Below are 20,949 nucleotides of genomic sequence, written 5' to 3'. Positions count from 1 at the left end.
TTAGATAAGCATCAATTATGCATTTAGGCTGCAGAAATTTTAGAAAATATTTTTTAATTTGATAATAGCGAAAGAAAATAGTTGCCTAGATGAAGGAGATGCGAACCATTTGTATTATGTAGTATTACTCATTTAGAAAGCAAGGCGGGGGTAGACGGGGGAGAGCCTGGAAGAGTAGCTGGGTAGAGTACATGATCGGATATGGTTGAATCCTCCTGATGTTGTACAGGAGGAATCTACAGGGCCATGATGTTGCTGTGATGTGCTCCTTGAAGTCCAGCCGGTCATCCAGGACCAGCCTCAGGCTCTTTGCAGGGTGAGAGGCAGTCACTGTGGTACCATCGGCTTTAGCTTTGGCCATATGAACATGTATACTGAGGAAAATAAGTAATGAAAATAAATGAAAAAGTTTCTTAGAGAGCTTAACTTTCTCTTTCACTGAAATCATAGTGAAGACAAACAGAAACTATCTGCCTTGAAAACTTGGTTCTTGGCACTCCTTTTACTGTCACAAGCTTCTTACCACACAACCTCATGAAAGTGTGACCGGCTTCTCTCGCCTATCAGTCAACCAGACTTTGAGCGTCTGAAATGTGAATGGGGAGAATCCATTCACTTAAAGTCAATTTGACTGACAGGCTGCAGAGAAGAGGCCTGTCATGTTTGGCTTTGTGGCAAGGCGAAATGTTTGTTGAGAAACTTCTGCAATGCCAGACGCAAGGCAGTGGACATGTTGTCTTTGTCAGCGTGCCTGGCATCAAGCTGGCCGTGATTAATATCTGGGGTTTTTTTACCGTGAAATAAAATTTGTCACACCCCTCATCGAGATTCGTAATTGTGATGGATTTTAAACGGTGCCTACTGTGGACATCTCTTCCATTTACGAAGAAGGAATGCTAATACACTGGTAATATTCTGTATGAATTATTTATATTTATGTAATTTAAGGATTATGTATTTTTAAAATAGTTTGTGCAGTCTAGGAGTGTGGAGGCCTTGCAGAGTTGTCTAGTCAACATTTGGGGAATAGCAAGTGTTTATAAACAACACTTTCTTACATTATTTTCTTTTGATGCCAGTGAACAGTTTGGAGAATGACAGTAATTTTCAGATTAGATGGAAAATGGCATTTTACTGAAAGGTGACTTGTTTCTACAGTAATGCAAACTTCCATTTTAGCTGCCAGTCTGCAGTGATAAGATGTCAGGCAGTTGAACTGCAGAAAAAAAAGAGCAATCACCGGTAAACTGTGTCAGTGCTGAAAATCACAAAGGCCTTATCTCCAAACTTTGACAAGTCTTAGAATGTTCAGTGACTAACGCAAATAGTAAGTAAAGTGCAGTCACCGAACTCATTTTAATTGCGCTTAAATCGGGCAATGACTTAAAGAACAGACCTTTCTTGTATGATTTTTTTTTTTTGCTTGGTACTTTGTGTCCAGAATCATATACCATGGAGCAGCAGTCTGTTTTCCTTTTATTGTCAAAAAAAGAAAGAAAAATCATTGCTGATAAATCTGTGTTTCCGTACAACAGCAGTTTGCAATTTCCATCTTACGGCTACAGCAGTTATGACATTTGGCATTGTCTGGGAGTGTATAAAGGACGTGTCGTGTACATTTTCTGTCATTTCCTGTGTGTCTAATATGGTTGATGATCAGAACAGGTCCAGCGTGAGCTTGGAGAAAACAATACAATAAATTGGCAGTTAGGTGAGATAAAAAAAAATTGGAACTGGGTATTGTGGAGAGATTGTCCATTTTTTAGAATCCTCCATTATATTGCATACTTCACAATAATGCTCTCTCCCCCCAAATCCCCCAACAAACACATGCACACACACACGCACGCACACACATTCACATGCACGCCACACATACACAGACACAAACGCACACATACACATGCACACCGCACATACACAAACGCGTACACACACCACACGTACACATGCACATGCACACCGCACATACACAAACGCGCACACACACACACACACGCTAGAGACTCCACAATTTCAGATTAGTAAAAATCAATATCAGACAGTTCACTTGTGGTGCAGATTCTCAGATTTATTAAAGGGTGTTTTTATACATTTTGGTTTCACCATGTGAAAATTACAGCACCTTTTATACATAGTCCCCCGTTTCAGGACATAAAGTGGCCGGTGAGTACGGACATTCATTTATTTAAGACAATTAAAGTGGTTTCACCTTGATTCCAATTTTCATTAAGTGTGCAGGTTGTTGGTAGTGTCCTCTATAGCACAGGAAGATCAAACTGTGGGAACAGAGACTGTTGTTACTACAAGATGACTTTCCACCGTCCTGTTAATGTAATGAAGAAACAAGTGTTAATGAATTCATTTACTGTAGATAATTTGATTACATGTTTTTTTCCTTGCACAGGAGCTGTCATCGTTTGTTAATCTATGATTAATTTTTATGCAGATAAATCTACACACCAAGATGTTTTCCTATGAAGTTAACATCGCAAGAAAGAAAATAGTGTATTGAGGGTGTCATGTTATTATATAGAAACTAACGATACATTATGTATGATCATTCTAGTAATTGCTGGTCCAAGGTCATTGACTTGCTGCTTGCTTTGGCTTCATGATATACAAAAATGAGGCATAAAATAATGTTCTACATACCATACTCTCCAAATAATAAATTATTTGTAAACATCTCTAGTTGTGTTATATTTATTTTAATTGTATTTATACTGTATATAGTTGGAGATTTGTAAAGATTGCAAGATTGTAAATTGGAGACAGGCAAACAGATTCTTTGCAATAGGAAATCACCCTTGCTCTTTAAAAAAAGTCCCACTTCTAGTCCAGGCACCACAGTTTTTAGGCCACACGTTTTCCTGTTTCTTGGACTTAATCACCAAAAATGTTTGTTCTGATTAAATTACTGGACATATGCCCTTAAACTGGCTAAGTACATTTGTTCATTCATTTGAATTATAATTGTTCCTGTTGTTTCTTTACTATTTCTGTAATATTTCATGCTTTTTAAAATTGAAAATACATTACGGATTTCATTATAACAAATTTAAAAACTGCGGGTATTCGTGATACATCACAGCAGGCCCTGTACAAAGGTCTTTCTTTTTTTAATGCATAATTTGTAAGGGTTCATGTTGCTACATTTTTAATCATTGCTGAGAACGTTTTGAAAACATGAGCAGAGATTAGTTAAATATGAAGAACTGTGCAAAATGTAATTGGCATGGCATTTATATGAATACAGTAACAGATGGAATGCTGTCAGACAGTTCTGACTAGAAGAAATATTCAAAAACTTCCCAGGCCTCTAGTTTAATGGAGTGCTCTAACATTTGACTGTTTTCATTTAGAATATAAAAATTATCATTGCTTTGAGAGTATATTTTAAAATTCTCTTTTGAGTCCATTAGCAATGACTAAAGACGTGAAAGGGCAATATACAACGCATGGTGTGCTTTTACATCACAGCTATTCAACTAGTTGCCCTGAGACCAAAATAGCCCGCAACACTTGAAAAAGGGTTGTCGCCTAGTCACCATAAAAATAAAAAATCTGGCCTTGAATCATTAGTTCAGAAGTCCTACATAACATGAACAGGGATTTCCCAAGACATTTTATTTGACTTTTCTGCTTGTAAAAATTTGAGAGATCTTTGCTCTACTATTTCAGTCAGGTGAACAGGGAGCTGTTTTGGTAGGCCAGGGTTGGCATTCAGTATTGTGCTATGGCATAGTAGGTAATTAATTTTTTTTTTTTTGGGGGGGGTATAACCTCTGCCAGTTGGTTTATGCAGATGTAGAATTCTTCAGACTGGAAAGCCTCAGCAAACATATTATGCCATTGTGAGATATCTAGTTGTTTATAAAACTTGATTGTTTGTAGCAAGTGAATGTGCATGCTGTTTTTGTCTGTTGTCTCTGAATCGTATGTAGGCTGGAACTCAGTGTACAGTACATCAAGCCTCTGTGAGTTAAAGACTGACTGTCATCCGCAAATGCCTCTATACTGTGAAAAAATCAAATGGTGCCGCAGTGACAAGGCATCGAAAGAAAGTTTTAATGAGTGGAGCAGTCACAGTGCGATTGTGTTCTGACAAGGCCCAAGTTTTTCAATTTACTGACCATAGCTGACTGCAGACCAGTCAGATCTTAACTGTGCTATGCATTAAACTCCTCAGTGAACAGCCTCATAACCCATTCTGACATACACAATGGACGCACACACACACATACGCACATACACGCACACACAAAGGAGTTAGGTGTGCACTTGGATATAAATATATAAATGTAGGAATTGGACTGATGTATACTGCCTTACACTCAAAAGTACCCCTGGGTACCCTTCAGCTTATGATGTTTGGTTTCTTTGTAAGCCGTAGCCTTGAAGGCTACCCAGAGTTCCCCTGTGACATTTCTTGCGCATTGTGGATGAAGGGAAATCAGTTTGCTGTCATCCAAATTCACCTTGCAGATGAGCAGAGGGGAAGGGAGGAGGTGGTGGGGATGGGGGTTGAGGTGGGAGGGGAGGGTTTTTGGGGGGTGGGGGGTGGGGTTGGCGCTGCAGTACTGCGGCAACTGTGTGATCCACAGAGACCGGCAGCTAAACAGTGCTTGGGTGTTTGTGGGGGTGACTGCATTCAATTTTATTATTCCCCTCTTCCTGAAAAGAATGGACAAAGATGGTCATGTGGGGCCAGAACCCCTACTCCGTCTGTTTTTTCATACAGCAGTGTGAATTCCTGCACACCAAACAAGCCATCGCTGTGTACCACAAACTTATGTTAGGCTATTTTAAGTGCTTCAATGAGCATGGTTTCTCTTTCTCAGTGGCTTTCTCATTAAATATGTAAAGTGTTTACATGACCACAAGTTACTCGTTGAAGGTCTCAGTGTCATCACTGCTGTTTTGAGGAGGGATTGCGCAAGACAGCATTCTGCAACAGAGAGAAAGAGAATGAAGAAAATAAAACATCACCTCTGACTCCCAGGCTGTGTTGCCCTCTCTGCTGTGACCAGAGCTAACATTATGGGAAGGTGAGAACCGTACAGTACAAACGTGCAGTTGTGTTAACCCGGTGCGGTCAGTCAACAGCTGTACGGCAGAGCGGTTCTTGTGATTTTGCAAAATATTCTTTCTCATGGCCCCTGTTCTATTATAAGCGGCGTTTTGCACTGAAGCTGCAGGAATGCGAGAAGAGGGGCTGAAAGTTGGACTGTGGCTGGACCTGAACACATCTGATACTTTATCAGTTACAAATGAAATAATACTGTGCCGGACCTCTGAGGAGGCCTCCCCCCTGACAGCGGAGGACCCACGTTTCCTGCAGTATGCAGGGTAGGTGAAACCTGTGCACTCCCTTGCAGCAATCAGCCTTAAGCACAAAGACAGACATTTTTTCACAGCAGTAAAACACATTCTTTCTTTTGTCTGGTGTTCATTCGGCGCCTGCATCCATCAACGCTGCAGGTCTGTGCTGCCAAATGTGTGCTTCTTTTGAAGGAAAAACAAAACGCCGACATCAGAAATAAAACGATCTGCTCGTGGCCCATCATTTCTGAGTCCATCTAAAAAGCTAGTGGTGGCCAAAACACATTGCAATGTTGACTGAGGTATTTGTTATGGTCTGGGTTTCTTCAGACCAGCAGAGTATAATACAAAAGCAAATTGAGCTATGGTCGAATATGGTTCAACTCCAATGTGCCAGTGCAAAAGGGACAAAAGAAACACGGAACAGATCCAAGCTGGGGAAAAAAGGAAACTTCACAAAACAAGCATGCCTCATTCGGCATAGGTTTTGAGCAGAGAGCAGAATGGGACAGAGGCCATTACAGTGCTCACTCTTATTTTTGCTCTTGGAACAGACCTCTGTAATTCGCCTGTGTTTCTGTCCACATGGGATGGTGCCAAAATTGTGTCACAAATAGACATAAATCTGTGTTAATAATAAGAAGAAGAAGAAGAAGAGGAAGAAGAAGACTCTACTGAGCAAGGTTGTGTGTTAGTGCTGCTCAGAAAAAGACAAATAAAAAAACAGATCCATGGGAATTGGGGAAGAGAGGAAGATAAACTGTGATTTACGGGTGCAAAAGGTGACTTGCTTACGGAGCGGAGGAGCGAAGGAGCGGAAAGCTGGATTAGTGCGGGAGGCCAGATGGCGGAGGCGGTGAGACCGGGGAGAGAGCCACCCGCAGCCAATTTCGGCGTGTGACCCGGGGAGGAGCGAGCAGATGGGGCAGATCAGGAGGTAATAAAACCCGAGCCACCGCCATTATTGTTACCGTGGCTCTGCTGGTAATGGCGGCAATAACACAAGTCAGATGACGCTGATTGCGTGCGATACCTTTGGTCTAGTGTCAATAAGTCAGGGGACAGTTTTCGGTTGGCTCTTTTCTGGTTTGAGTCTTTAGTCTTGACCGTGTAAGTTTTGGAGGCTTTCTTAGTTATGGCGCAAGTGTGTGGGGGGACATGGCTACACACGTTCGGTACATAATAGTTTGTAAATGTTATTTTATTGGAAAGTTACATGATGAAAACTGACCCATCATTAATTGCCACATCTTATAAATGGCAAAATTTAAATACCGATTCATGCTTGAATCACCTTTTATAAATGGAAATGCAGTGGGCTTCCCCCAAGAATCCAAGTAAAAACATCCAGAAATTGCAATTTGAGGACAACATTTTCAGATTATGATCATTCTGATGATTATTATTGTAAATACTGCTCAGTAAATTGAATAATTTTATGTACAATCATGCACTGTGACAAATCATTCAAATTTAAGAGAAAGTTGAAAAGAATGCATACATGATTACATTATGGGCAGTTCTTGTAGTGGGCAGGAGTCAATATCTGACTGTTGGGCACATCACTGCAGTGTGAACCAGTGTTTTAACAGGATGAACCACTTGGCAGCCATTTAATTTGCTTGGTTTAAATATGCACACAATATATTGTTAGGGCCTACAGTATGCCAGCGTGCTGACAATAAATGTGAATTGTCATTAGCATTCATAATATGAGGAAACCATTGTGACAGATTTATACATTTTCTAGTTCACATGGCCTTAAACATGATTTATATCACAGTTACAAGAAAACACCAGATGGGATGTGAACAACATCTTGGAAGCTAAGCACTCTTTGTTCAAGCATAATCCAAGCATGTACAAGCATCTCAAAATTCACTTCTTGACCAGCTTGGGAATAAATGTTCTGTATGCTTCCCGTTTAGCTTTCATTATCAATATGCAGTAACGGTTACGGTTTTTAAAAATTGCTCACACAAAGTTTTTGGTCCTTCCGTCACCTGGGAACACAATATTGCTTCTGTAGTCATAAAGTGGAGTAACGCTTGTAATTTTCAGTTAAGGATGAAGGACACTGCAGTTAGAGGGAATTTGGGCCCTTAGTCTCTAATTAATGTGGACCCTTGAGTTATCCGTCATATTCAGCCTGTCTGCTGGCTCTGAATCTCAGCCTGCACAAGGGTGGAAAAGTCTGAAACATGAAACTGATAGTTGCATTGGGGGGAAAGGTGCGTGTGTGCGTGTGTGCGTGGTGGTGCGCGTGCGTGTCGTGTGTGGTGCGTGTGTCGTGCGTGTTTTGTGTGTGTGTGTGCCTACCTTTTGTGTGTGTGTGTGTGTGTGCGCAAATGTCCTGTTTGTCACTGAATGCATAATGGCATCTTCTGTAATGCAATTACACACTCCCTTTGCTTTACTATATATTAGAATGGGGATGGGGACACATTTTCAGATGGATAAATAATACAACAAGTTCATAAACTGCCTTTTTGAGTACATACCTCTTCTATAAATCTGTGATGGAAATGTTGCAGGATAAAACAGCGTGAATAATTGAAAAGGTTTTTGAAAAATTCATCATTACCCAACTGGTTTGAAGGTCACATCCCATGGAGTGCGTATGCATGCAAAGAAGGAATGGAGTTAAAGTGCTCCTTCCTAATAAATGATCGATTACTACTTAGAGGACCGTTATTGCGATCCGCTGTGCTCACCCTGAAGTCTCGATGACACTGTCTGAAGGTGAAAAAAGGGAATGCTGCTTTCGTCATTGATTTGATTTTTTTTGTACAGTTTTTTTTTTTTTGGGGGGTGGAGGGGGGTGGTGATAAAGGTGTTTAATATTTTATAAAGATATTTGATCACGCAGTGTGCATTGCCTCCTCCGCTCATTTAAAATGCAAGCCGATGTCACAATGGGTGCTAACGTTGTTGTGTTGCTCGAGCCCGCGTTGCTGTCGGGATAATTTGAGTAAAATTGCTGCTGAAATTGATGATGGGGCACAGGTGGGGGCGCACCGCTGAGGCCCGGGTTCCCTCTAATGGACAGGCGCAGCGGGGTTTAAAAAATAGAAGGAGCTTGAGAAATTGAGCTATTTCCGACCCACCGCCAGGAATGCGGGGAGAAGTCGGACGCGGCAGCCAATATTGACTCCTCCGCTGAAGCTCCAGAAAAAGCCTGCGATTTAAAGACATCGAAATACATTAGCCACGCAGGAGGCGGAAGAGGAGCAATGCCTCGCGCCTCCGTCACGCAGAGACGGCTTCGATCCGCAGGCCGCTGTGTGCCGCTGCGTCTTTGGGTGCTTCCAACTTGTTGTGCTGTGGTCCCTTGTGGTCCCAGTCTGAAGCTTATGTGTAGTTTTGTACTTCCACCTCGTCTGTATGCATGCATTGTAACTTGCAGAGCAACTTTACCCAGCGTTTTAAGGAAAATTGGATCTGATAATTGTGGCCTGACTCACAAATTAAATGGATAAATAATAATGTATTGGAAGAAATCTGGAGCAGCCTGCTTGTTTAATCCAATTTATTTTAATTTGTTCTTATGGGACGGAAGCAAGAACAGAAAACAGCTTTCAGAAAACAGAAAGAAAATTGAGCACACCATAACAAATAATGTGTAATTTCTCTGTTAGGGTAGTTGAGCAGTTGGAAGTGTGAAAAACAGCTGAGGCATAGTTTTAGGAACACCAGTGATTTATTTAGCAGTTGCAATCTCACTTTCCCAGGCTCCCATGCAGAATATTTACAGTGCATAATAATAATGATGATAATAATAATAATAATAACAATAATAATAATATAAACAGAACTAATGAAATTACTCAACAATAAAACAGGTAATGCCTGTAATATGGACCCTATACACCAGGGATACTCAAACCTGGCCCTTAAGGTCAGGTAGTCCTACTGGTTTTCTCCTCTGCCTGGTAGTCCACTGTCCAATACTGTCACTGATTTGGCAGAGATTACACTCACCTAGTGAGTCTGGTTTAAATCAGTCCCTGATTAGAGGGGAAGAATGAAAACGAGCGGAAGTCACTGGCCCCAAGGGCTAGGTGTTTGTGTTCCGCCATGCTTCTCAGCATTTGTTCTCTCTTCCTGAGGAGCTCTACCTCAGCACTCAACACAGATGTGTAGCACCTCCCCCCAGACAAAACTATAAAATATTTAATAATTAAGAATAAATAAAAAAACATAGACTTACGAACAACAGCACTTATATTGGTGCCATATGCAATATTAAACAAAACAAATGACGGAAAACAAGCACAGTTAACAATGCTACAAGCGTTAGTGCTCACATCCTCCATTGCCTGTTAACTTTTGGTTACGCTCTTCTGCCTTTCTTGAAATTCTCCTTGGTACCAGATGCACTCTGTCATTCTCCACACAGGTGTGAAGTTGGGAATGTAAGTGTGCTAAAACATAAATTGACTAACCATGGAGTGCACAATATAATTCATGGCAAATCATTTTCTCTTGTCCTTTAACCTCCCACAGAGAGGCAGTTTCTTTAAGATAGCCATTTTGAAGAATTTATGGTTTGATGACCCAATGCTGGTATTGTGCTAAACTGCAATCCCCAGCAGGCTTCTGGTTGTACCCAAATAATGCCTGATTTGAAATCGCACAATTACAATTGTCAATATCCCGTCAGTGCATCCACAGTAATTCCCCTTCAAACACGAAATATTACACAAACCCATTGAACAAAATACATTATAACATAAATAACATTTAACTTGAGTAGGCCTTTTTTGCTCTTGATCTTTTTAGTTGTCGATTATTGTTTTTTTTTTTTTGCTTTGAATATCTTGCAGATAATTCCAGCTAAAAACATTTTAAGCTGTTCTTAGCTGGTCATAACTGGTCTGTGGCTGGTCAAAGTTGGTTAAAGCTGATTAAGCTTATAGAGTAAGCTTGTTGCCAACCTGGTGGACTACCTGACTTTAGACTGGTCAGCTAGTAAACAGCTAGTGAGCAGCTGAAACCAACTTGAAGTGTTAAAATCATAGTTTAAACCAGCCCAACTAGCTTAGGCTGATTTAAGCTGGAATTCTCTGCAGGGTAATTTAGTGTATTAAAGGTAATACATGTAGCTGGACAATTTCATAATGGTTGGTACATTTTAAATACTGACATATTACTGAGTGATTATCATCCACTGTTAATTTTAAGTAACATTTATATACAAAATCAGAAATGATGGCCTCAAAAGAATGTCTCATCTGTAAAATTAAAGCTGTAAATATATACTGTATATAAAAAGTACTGCTTTTGGTTGATTATTCAATTTTGCTACGTTGATTGCTCATTCAGCATGCTTGTGTCAGTATTTAATTGTCTTGCCCTAGTGGTGACCTCAGATTAGCCTTGAAAAAAGTGCTTGATCACATTGTTTGGACAAAAAGGGTATTTCAATATTAGCTAAATTACATTACATTTCACATGAAATTATGTAACTGAATGTTGATTGACAATTGTTTAATGTGGAGAATGGCAGTTTGCACCTAGTTAGTTTAATCAGAACACGTTTTCACATTTAAAGACTGAAATAGAAGTCAGCTACCCCCCCCCCCCTTTTTTTTTGTTTCACTTCATTTTATTGAAATTTATATACAATTATATACAATATACTGTAGCCTATATAGACGATACAAAAAAAGAAAGAAAAATAGACACATGAATAGATGTATTAACTAGTTCTATTAACCAAAGGTGAGCTGTCTGATCAACAAGCACAATAACAATAAACGAACACCAAAAGAAATAAGAGGAGTAAGAGCCTGGAGGAGGGTGGGCCCACAGTCACATACACCAACACTGGGCATAGCCACACTCAAAGGCACACGGGGGTTGTATGTCAGTTAAATGTTATATTTTAAACTGGAATCCATGGGATTTATAACAGATACTTTCTTTGCATTAAGAAGCATAGCCTCCCAATCCTCTTCTTTGGTATCAGTGTTGAGGTCCTGCTGCCAAGACGCATGTTTTACTAGACTCAAAGGTATTTACCTTCCAGACTTAACGGCTATTATAAATGGAACTTATTCTCTTCCTTTTTAATTTACAAACATGAAGTAGAATCATTTCAAAGCTATTAGGACCATTCCAAAATGGAACAGAATTAATAAAACTACAGAGTTGAAGACAGTGATTAGTTTGTGTCTAACCACAGTCACTTTAGGTTTTCTGGGAAGACTTTAAAGTACCATTATTAAAATGAAACATACCAGCAGAATACCATTCTTTCAATCCGATATACATACATGATGGAGGGATTTTTTACAATAGGAGCATAACATTGATATACCTGCCCGCCTCCCTTGACAACATACTTCAAAAATACAGTATCTGATTAAATGAAGGGATTTTCACCCTGCTCCACATTTGAGCAAAATTTGCAGTGTGTGTTTCCCCATTTATCCAAGAGCACTTGTCTGTATTCTGCACCAGTACTTTGCCTGCCTCACTAATGTCCTCTGATTGGCTGGCCCTGGAGGAGGGCCAAGCCAGCCGATTGCTTGACATTAGCAGTGTATTGAGGAACCTCACAAAAACCTGTCAGACTTTTGGATCGGCGATTGTTTGAATCAAGAGTATTTCTCCGTGGCTCAGCTTCAGAGAATGGAGATGTGATTTTCTGTGATTTTTCCTGCAGGTTACTGCGTGCCAAAAAGAGTGACTGATCGATAATTATAGTTCACAAGGTTATGTAATCTCATGTTAACATATGCCAAAATCTGTTGACTGAGTTGAATTTGAATGCTGTGGATAGGAACAATGTTGGCTGTCCATGTTCACTTACTTCCTTTGACACTTTGCAAGTTGGTTTATTGTGGCCTTACTTTGATTGCTTTTTGTTGTGCACAGTTTAAAGCCCAGTTCAATCTCGGATTTAATGACCCTAAAACAGCACAAGGATGAGGTTTCTTGATAATAGACAGCCCTGAAAGACCTTAAAATAATGTGTGGGATACAAGCATGCAAAAGATGGTAGTGGAAGTCAAGATTCAGGTTTAACGTGTTTTTTTTTGGGGAAGGGGGGGGCAAGCGGGCGGGTTAGACACTGAGGGAGGTGGCTTTTTATTCAGGAGCGCCTTAAGTTATGCTGTTTGGAAACCTTAGTTCTGGTGAAAATAGCTCTGTTTTATAGAAAACTCGCAACGCTCTGGTGTAGAGAGACACACATGGTATGTTGACTCGCAGAAAAAACTGAAAACGTTTCCTTTGACTTGGAATAGAGTGCCATGTTTTATGTTGTGTAGCCATCAGTTTTTTTCTTGAGCTACTTCAGTAGGTGCCTGGAATATTTTGAATGTCGCTGAAAAAGACAACATTGTGGAATATGAAGAACATTGACTGAAGGTGTGTGTGTGTGGGTGGGGGGGGGGGGTATTCATCCAAACCATTGTCGTGTTATGAGGAACAAGTTTAAGAAGCAATGGTTTTTCTTCCTCAGATTTTTCCAGAGAATCTTCATAAGGTCATGAGTCACTGAAGCCATAATTGAGAAAATTATAGTTTGGCAGAATTGCAATTATATGTGTTTGGGTAAAGTAGCCAAAAAAGTAGTCCAGTAGCTTGCCTATTCCTGATTCTTGGTTAGCCTGTCCTTTTGCTGCCTGCAGAAGGGATCCCAGGGTGGACCCAGAACACATTTTACCTCCTTTGCTTTTTCCTGCTTTTGCTGATACAACAGGAGACTTCAGGTTAACATATTATTTCAGTTCTTCAGTCTGTGAACCAGATGCATTTTCTGCTTTGCTCATTAGATATTTCCACCTTTTTGTTTCCACTTCCTTCATTTCAAGCCCTTTTTTAGCAAGCTCTGCTTTTGTATGCTCCCATTAAAATGAAGCCAACAGTGAGACAAAAGCCTCTTTGTGACATGAATGAAGTTCCTGCAGTAGCCAGGCTCCTTGCAAGTCAGTTATTTTTCAGGGTAGCCAGTAACACAGCAGGAAACGTATATCAAATGCATATATATATACACACACACACAGACACACACATAGCAATACACAAACCTTATGTTCCTCCTGTATTAGTAAGAAGAGAGAGTATATCCGCGCACTGTTTTTTCTGCTCCCAAAGTGATTTAATGGTACAACGTTTTGACCTCAAAGGTCTTCGTCAGGTACTTCAACCAGAACATGTGACTGTACTTAACCTCCTGTATTAGTGCCTTATTTTTTTTTAGTCATCTAGTGGTAAGTGGGAGGTATTGCTATTACTTTGGGGGAGCTATTTTCACTCAGTAAAAATAAACAGTACATCTGTGACAAAGAGCAGATCGTTATAACTAGGTGCAGAGCTTGCCCTACTTGCTTTTCCTCTAGTAAATTTTGCAAAACGATTCTTCGCCCCTGCAGGGGACATTTGTTAGAGATAGTACCTAAATGAATTCAGGAACAGGCATGTTATTTCCGGAACAAGGTATTGCTTGTTGCTTAATCTGTACTGGAATAATGAAAACTGGCAGAGCAACCCCCACATCATAAACCCTGTAAACTTGATCTACTGTCTCTCCTTCTCAGTTTCACTATCTGCAGTGTGACTGGAAGAATTAAATGTCTTAACGAAATAAGGCATAGTGGATGGGTCTGTAAGATTGCACCCATTGACAGTAATTGCATTTTGTGCAATCCTACGCTTTTCTGACATATTTCCACCCACACACCGAAGTTAGACACATGCCACACAGCGCCTTTCATATATGAAGCTTGCAGAATGATTGCTGTCATCAGCGTACTACTTTTCTCCTTAATTGCTGCAGCTGGTAAGCAACACATGCAAATTTGCCCCGAGCTGCTGTAGATTCTCCCATTCAGAAACTTCTTGTCTTGTTGGCGCGTGATGTGAAACGTCCTTTAACACATGCCATGTGCTGTTGTGCCTGGAGAAGGCAGGAAGTGGTGAGAAAATTGTAGTTTTTTACAGCTTAAATACTATTTAAAGCCATGATTTTATTGTTTATGTGCATTTTAATACCATGGCAGGGAAATACACATACGCATTGAAAAACCATGCATGCAGAAGCTGGCTAGAATTTATTTGATGCAAGCCAAAAAATACATAAGCTTGAACTTTCAGATGCTATATGTGCGGTATACATTAGAGTTGACAATAGGGAACAGTGGAATGTTGAAGAGGCTTGAATACACATCATTAATAATTTACAACTTGAACAGAACAGAAGGGAGAAAACTGCGGGATTTTCTGAGGATCAGAAAATTATGTTTTCTTCTCCAAACCGAAACTTTTACCAAGACCAAAGCAATCCATAGAAACACTAAATAAGAAATTTTAGTACTCCGCTTTAGTAGCTCTCACCTTATGTGCTGTAAGGTTGCCCGGCAATAGCTTTAAAAAGTCCAGATACGATCATTGTGTTCTGTTTAGATGACCATGTGGCACAGCTCTTGGCAACAGTATCTATATTACTATCTATGTCAAGTAATACAGGCATGTGCCAGTGCATCTCATTATAGATTCAAAGGAAACCCTTAATTAAATTCCAAATTAATGAATTCATTTTCTGATTTATGGAGTATCAGGAAGGTGTACGCCCCTAGGTAATTTCTGACTCCATAGGCACCTTTGTGCAAGCTGATGGGTTTGATATAGTAGTTTGATGCCTACATGCTAATCTGAGTTTTTTGGGAATCTGATTAAATGGCCAGACTAAATTATTATTTCTTGTAACTAATGATTTTAAACATCCACATGTTAATCCAGATTTTCTTGTGGACGGTTGTTAAATCTTTCTTTTACTTACGTTTCATGAGAACAAAAAGACAATACTCCTGGTTTTCCTTTACAAGCACCCCCCGCCCCCTCTGAATTCAGCTCATTCAGATGCAGACATTTCAAGCTGTCTTTCATTGTACCCCAGCTAATAACATTTCTGACCTTCCAATTCTCTATTGAGCATTCAATTAAATTGGCTCATTTGATTGAGCAAATACGTGCGTGTGAGTTATGAGGGAGCCTCTCTCTCACTTTGGGCGCACGGCTTGCACTGTTCACACAGCCCATGCCCGAATTAGATGCATTTTCAATTAAGTACCTCATTTTGAGAGCTCCTCTATCTCCAATGCAGTAATTTTTCCACGAGTGTGTAATATTTTTACATTCAGACACGTTTTTTTTTTTTTTTTCCAGTAATTCAAATGTTTTATTGCCATGCTGTTTTGTGCATGTGTGTGTTTATATATACAGTGCATATGCGTGCGTGTGTGTAATAAAGGAAATGAATTTGAGTGGCAGCCCTTTGTATTGTTGCTTATTTGGCTGCAGGTGGGAGGTTTTTGAAAGTGATTCTTCTCCGAAACTGTAAGAAGCCCTCCAAAGGAAACCCTTGGGGTGCAGCCTTGAGTGCTGCGGTTCGGGGGACTTTTCATTTCCAGCACAGTCCAACTATTCCCCCCGGTGTAAGGTCTGGGAAGGATTCGGATTCATCCTTGCCAATGTTTCTGTGGAAACACTCATGGTATGCTTCACCGACAGAACTGACTTCTACACCAACTTCCTGTCATATCTCTGAGGGCTCTGAGCGGAGGTGGGCCTAATTAGTACCGGGATGGGAGACCTCCGAGGGAAATCACTTTGCCATTACTTTTTAGTCAGCCTGTAATGTCGGCTCTTCCCCCTTTTGACCGAATCAAGTCCCGTGGTAATTAGGGACACAGTGCTGTAGGAGCTGCCGTCTTTCAGATAAGGCCTTCGTGCGCTAGTCCTAACTTTGTTGCGGAGGTGCTATTCATTAGAAGACCATTAGCACTCTGAACCGACAGGGCCTTTTAGAAACAGACTGTTATCTTTCTCCAGCATTTAACTGGCTAAAGTAAAGACTAAAACAGAAAGAGATTTTTCTATTGTTGTTCCTCACCCCAGGTGGACTCTGTGCCAGAAGTGTTTTGCGATCTCTGTGTCTCCCTCTGAGCAGTCCTACCTTACAAAATTAGTTGTTTATGAAAAAGTGAGTAATGTCCTTTTCAGCTAAGCTAAGCAAACCTTTTAGACCCTGTTAAGCACATGGTTTGCACTGAGTGTCTGGACCTCAGTATTCAAAACACTAAGACTAAATTGTGTCTCCAGTGCAATTTTGTATCTCCACTGGCATCTTAGTCCACAATGACAAACCCTTCTATGTTGACCACTCTTTCATTGTCTCATGGTAATAATAATAATAATAATTGAATATTTGAATATTAATTGTCATCATAATTATGCCAATGCTGAAAGTGCAACCATAATAGCATGGTAGATCTGTGGAAAGAAAGAAGAGTACCAGTGATACAGGGCCTAGATTGCTGCCGCACTCATCCGTTTTGTCAAATTGGATTTTAATTGCGATGATGAACTGCATACGAGGAGCTAATAATGTCTAATTGAGCTTAATTTGATTCAGCATCAAGTGGCATCAAACACTATGCGTTAATGGAAGTTTAGACTGGATAATAGTGGTGTAGTATTGTCCTTACAGGCTAAACCATTAGCCGGAGTAATTATCTGCCCAGGTTGCTCTGTGACTTTATTTTCATTGCATGCAACAATACAGCACACTTTACTTTTAAAATAAGAAGAAATAAGACCACATCCTGGGTGAATATATCCGTTTGTGTGTGTGCATGTGTGATTAAAAATAATAAGAATAATTGATTGTTATAAGAATCAATCATAAGCATTTTTGACATACTGTGTCCAAATTTAATTTTTATTTCTATGTTTTGAAAAACTAAAGAAAACAATGCCCAATACTGAAAGTATTTTACAATAATATTCAAAGTCAGGGCAGTTTGACCTTTTTTTTTTTTTTGCTTGATCATCACATTGTATTACTGAACAGCACAGTCACCAGAGTATCTAAAAAAAGTTACTTTGTTTAATATGGGAAAGGTAGAAAAACAGTAATTGGACTACATACATCCTCAAAAGCTACCTGGTGCTGTAGCACTGTGTCATGACACTGCCAAACTAAGAGGAAAGAGCGTAGTTTAGGAAGAACAATTGCTCAGGTGATTTTAATACGCCGTGCCTTCAGAATATCAATAACTTCAAAGAGCACACCAAACTCCTGCCATATGGATCTCCATCTGCTCTGAAACACCCCCACCACATACTGCAGATGGCCTGTAAAAGAGATGGGTGCATGAAATCCCAGTGGGAAAAGAGGCTTGACATTGAATAAATGCTGCTTAAAAATTAGGCAAGCCCTCATCGGTTTCTTGTTAGCGGTTGACAGCTCTTCGTTTGCGCTCATGTGTCAAATGTGCCGTTGACCTGTTCTGCACAGAATAAAATTCTCTCAAATGTCCGCAGGAGGCAGTACAGAGTAGTGGTACCCAAACTTGCTAGATTTCATATTCTTTTGACTTTAGAATGTGAGTTTTTTTTTCATCGACCGTGTTTGTTAACCTGAAATGAAACTTCATGTTAATGAACATGCTGCCAACTTACACTGGAAACTGATTCCCCTGTTCAAGGAGAACAAACCACTTCGGGAAATGTTGTGAAAAGTTATTTGGTATGATTTTTGAAAAAGGCATTTTAAGATATAGATTCCAACATTCCCTGTCAGGGACAATCCATTGAGTTTAACTATTTTTTTAAAATCTACCTATTCATGCATTTTGCACCAGCTATGGACTCTTAAGCAGGTTTGTGCCGAGGGCAATTTCTGAATTGTTCCCCAATCCCCTCAATCAATAAAATTCTGGTCGAAAAAAAAAAAGAAAAATTTAAGTGTGGCCTTCAAACGACAGCCCAAACCGACAGCCAAGTCCGTCATGGCTTGACGAATCTCTGGAAATGGATGTAGCTAAACAGAGCCCTCCAGCTGCGCTCAGCCACTCCTGACTTTATGACTTCTTCCAAATCGTTATTTTCTTCCTGGGAAGCTGGGAGGAGATTGAGCTGTGGATGCTTTATAATACGTGCGGCACCAAAGGTGCACTCGACCATATGGGAGTTTCAAATCAGCCATGAAATTAATTTTCAAACAGTGCTCAACAGAAAAGCATGTAATGAGACCACTATGCATTGTGCCTCCGAGCTGTCTGCTTAGGGTACAGTCTGCAGTCCATTAGAAGTGACGCGAGAAGCCGCGTCTCCATCGCCGGGATCCGCCCTTGGAGCCGGCGAGCCCTCCTGATTGAAATGCGCCAGGCGTCGGGAATGGCGACGCTCGCGTGGAGCTCACCACCACCGTGTGGTGCCGTGTTTTCTTTTTTTCCCCGGCATTGTTTCTTGTGATTGCGTTCTTCCTCTCTCTGCATATTATTAATGATCAGAGAAGACCTAGATTCCTGAGGGGAGTGCTGGAAACTCTCTCTCTCTCTCTCCCCCTCTCCCTGTCTCTCTCTCCATCTCCCTCTCCCTCTCTCCCCCTCTCTGTCTCTCTCCCACTTTCTCTGTCAGTCCCTTGCGTACCGTCACAGATGCCACACTCTCATTCCGGTCCCCCCGTAGGTTTACAGCACATCGCGTTCAATTAGGAGCACATTGATAAACATCCCACTCAGAAGCTCGGAGCTTGTTTTCCCCTGGCTTTCTGTGCCAGAGGCTGTGGTGACAGAGTCTGCTCCACCTGGTGCCGCTTTAATTGCACGGAAATGGATTGATTTAATGCCATTTTTGACTCTTGCGTGCATTCCTGTGTCAAATCTGGAAGTTTTGAAGCCATCAAGCCAGGTTCCATTTTCTTAAAACGGTTTTTTGCTCCCTTTTCTCCCCAGTTTTGGAGCGTCCAATCGCAACCTCCTCAATTTATTCAGGAGAGCGCAGACAAGCATGTGATGACAGGCACTTATTACACTGCAGTTCACCTGTCAGGCTTGAACTGTCTTCTGTCATTGGAATACACTTCTGCAGCACAACATGCAGATTTGCGAGCACCGGATTGACCAGCAGGGGGAACTGGTGAGAGATGAGATACTGTGACCCTTGCTGGCAGAAACTCTCCCACCTTTGGCCAACACTAGTTACTGTATGTCATTGCACATGGCTTCCAGCCATGGTAGATGCTACTACAGTGTGTATTCGATACCAGGCCACACATCCCATCCAGGACTAGAACACATATTTAAGAAAACTTACATATTCTCTCAGTTTCCTGCATGATGAATGGCATAGGTGGTGGCTAAACTCGGCGCCTTGAATTATTAAATGTCCATGTTCTTTACATACTGTATATCATTCAGTACACTCCTCGGAATTGCTTTTCATTCTTGTATTTGAATCCGACTATTATTATATGGACTACCGATTTCCGAGAAGTACATTTTATTAGTGCCCTATAGCTCATGATAACACTTTCAAAATGTAGGAAAAGATAAAGCAAGCTTTCTGCACGCGCAAAACTAGCACTGATTTATACCATAGCATGTATCAATTTACAGTACAGTGATTATGAGTTGCCAGACAATATGCCGTGAAGAGTGCTTCATATTGAAACTGCATAGGTCACATTTTCACTCAGGATCTCAACATTCGGTTATTTTGAACACGTATTGCTTTTTCATTGGGGGACACTCAAGATGAATGCAGCATTAAGAGCTCTGTGGCTAATGCGTCTCAGAAATCACAGCTTGATTCAGAGTAATTCCTGTAAAGTAATGCCTCTTTCTCTTTGTCTCTTTAGGTAAGTGAAAGTGTTGCGCCTGCTGATTTGAGGGGACGACCTTGTGGTTTCACGCTGTCTTCGCTGGCTCCTGAAAGAGAAGTACTGCCTTTTCTGATTCATGACCTCACAGAGCTGTTGGGGAATACAGGATTATGCAGTTATGCGCCTGTCTGTGCGGGGTTTATGCTTGCTCTTTACCCGTCTCTGGCAGTATTTTTATATATCCTCCTAAGACCCTGCAATTTATTTTTGTCCTCTGTAGGGGACATAAGTCATCTGGTCTTAATCTCAAGAACCTTATCTTCTACTATGCTGAAATCTTAACTACAAACATGTTTTTGTCATCCAAGGCATTTGTATTAGGTCAAAAACATTTAAATTTAAAAACGTAAACTTAATTTCTGCCAGGTCTCTGAAGGATATGTCTATCAATCCAGGACTAACACCAGGATTCTTAGTAATGGGTGGCCTTCGATAGGAATGAGGGTTAATGCTGGAATGTATGGCGCGTGTGCTTTAAACACGTCTCTGAAAGCCGCTCTTGCTTCATGAAAGCAGCCGCACCTGTGGCGGCTGCAGTAATGACTACAGAGGTGTTCATAAATATGACAAATGACCACAGAGGAAAAGTATTTCGCTCCGATTGTTGAAAACGGGTGTTGAATCAATGCTGAAAATTGCATACAGCCCTTGCCCTTTGAGAGCCTTTGGCCCAGGGCAGGGATTCTCAAACTCAGTCCTGAGGGCCTACTTTGTAGTCAGTTTTTTTTTTAGTCGTTTCTGTATTTTTTTATAGCCAATCTGTTGAAGGGTGCTGAAAGCGTGGTTAAGTTCTTCTGTTCTTATTTCTTCCTGAAAGCCACAAATGCTTTAATGCCAGTTACTACAGTTTCACATTTTCAACAATTGGGACTCAATTTATCTGGTTTGTCCATTTGCAGTTTAATAAATTTTAAGAAGGTAACTTCTTTCTACAGGAATTGTTT

The 20,949-nt window shown here is 40.6% G+C and overlaps 1 protein-coding gene across 2 annotated transcripts in view; it reads left to right on the top strand.

Annotated features, from left to right (window-relative positions):
• Positions 1-20,949, top strand: part of ntm (neurotrimin) — a 324,623-nt gene that overhangs the window by 97,949 nt on the left and 205,725 nt on the right. The window contains exon 1 of one of the 2 annotated variants that reach the window (XM_064351103.1): positions 19,993-20,062. The exons of the other annotated variant lie outside the window; for it this stretch is intronic. The gene's annotated coding sequence lies outside the window, so the exon portion shown is untranslated. Of the gene's footprint in view, positions 1-19,992; positions 20,063-20,949 lie in introns of those variants that run through there. 2 annotated transcript variants of the gene reach the window in all.

This window comes from Anguilla rostrata, chromosome 9, assembly GCF_018555375.3.
Source record: "Anguilla rostrata isolate EN2019 chromosome 9, ASM1855537v3, whole genome shotgun sequence".
Classification (NCBI taxonomy): Eukaryota; Metazoa; Chordata; class Actinopteri; order Anguilliformes; family Anguillidae; genus Anguilla; species Anguilla rostrata.
Note: the sequence above shows the minus strand (reverse complement) of the source record. Positions and strands in the feature narration are given on the sequence as shown.